This window comes from Notothenia coriiceps, unplaced genomic scaffold (genome assembly GCF_000735185.1).
Source record: "Notothenia coriiceps isolate Sejong01 unplaced genomic scaffold, NC01 NC01_scaffold00006824, whole genome shotgun sequence".
Classification (NCBI taxonomy): domain Eukaryota; kingdom Metazoa; phylum Chordata; class Actinopteri; order Perciformes; family Nototheniidae; genus Notothenia; species Notothenia coriiceps.
This window is the reverse complement of record NW_011339525.1, coordinates 17,446-18,745: the sequence shown is the minus strand read 5'-3', so window position 1 is coordinate 18,745 and position 1,300 is coordinate 17,446. Positions and strand designations below refer to the sequence as shown.

The window sequence follows — 1,300 nt, the reverse complement described above, 5'->3', positions numbered from 1 at the left end:
TCCTCTCCTGCTGATGTTCAGGTGTATATCAGTATGTAGTGTCTCTACTTTAAAGAGTCCTCTCCTGCTGATGTTCAGGTGTATATCAGTATGTAGTGTCTCTACTTTAAAGAGTCCTCTCCTGCTGATGTTCAGGTGTATATCAGTATGTAGTGTCTCTACTTTAAAGAGTCCTCTCCTGCTGATGTTCAGGTGTATATCAGTATGTAGTGTCTCTACTTTAAAGAGTCCTCTCCTGCTGATGTTCAGGTGTATATCAGTATGTAGTGTCTCTACTTTAAAGAGTCCTCTCCTGCTGATGTTCAGGTGTATATCAGTATGTAGTGTCTCTACTTTAAAGAGTCCTCTCCTGCTGATGTTCAGGTGTATATCAGTATGTAGTGTCTCTACTTTAAAGAGTCCTCTCCTGCTGATGTTCAGGTGTATATAAGTATTTAGTGTCTCTACTTTAAAGAGTCCTCTCCTGCTGATGTTGATGAAAAGATGGCTCTGTTAGAGATGTCCTGCCCCTTAGCCTATCACGAACAATGTGTCGGAGCGCTAGCGAATAGGTGCGTGAGTGTTACATAGTGATGTCATAGTGATGGGAGAGAAACTCCCTCTGGAGGGAACACAGGGATGTTAGCCTTTCCAGACCATTTACACTAAAACCTATATAGCACACTTCAGGGAAAACCCCAACAAAACCCAATAGTGCCTCTGTAACCACGGACACTCCTCCACACTCTGTCACCTATCTATCTGTGTCACCACTTTCAATTCCCGTTTGTCTTTGAAAGATGGACAACATGTTCCTGTAACGGGTTTGAAAGCTTCATTCAATGGATGTTAACATAATTTTTACGCTACTACGTGGAAGTGAATGTTAACACGTACATATATAAAACTGTTTACAGAAAAAATAAGTAAGGATTATATATTATTCAGGAGAACATGCTAAAGGAATATTTACACTTTTAAATGTAATGTATTTACAGACATTGTTGGAGAAATACCTGAGGACAATCATAGAAGGATATTTCATTCGTAACATCAAGAAGCACGCCTTGCCTCTCCGTGCTTGTCTGTCCTGTGGTTTTACATTACACTGTTCTCCTTTATCCTATCTTTCCTATTTCTTCTTGTCTTTCCTCCTTTCTTCCTAATACATGCTAGTGATGTATTGTGCTTTTAGGTGTCTATTGTCATCAGGCAGCTGGAAGTTAACCATGTTGACTAAGGCTGCCCCATTTACTCTTTTGTGTTAGAGCTAATTAAAGGGGACTGTCCACGAAACCATAAACTAAACTAAACTTCATTG

At 39.9% G+C, this 1,300-nt stretch overlaps 1 protein-coding gene across 1 annotated transcript in view; it reads right to left on the bottom strand.

Annotated features, from left to right (window-relative positions):
* Window positions 1-1,300, bottom strand: part of LOC104943796 (phosphoinositide 3-kinase regulatory subunit 5-like) — a gene marked incomplete at its 3' end in the record, with an annotated part of 9,895 nt that overhangs the window by 8,440 nt on the left and 155 nt on the right. The gene's annotated exons all lie outside the window — the stretch shown is intronic.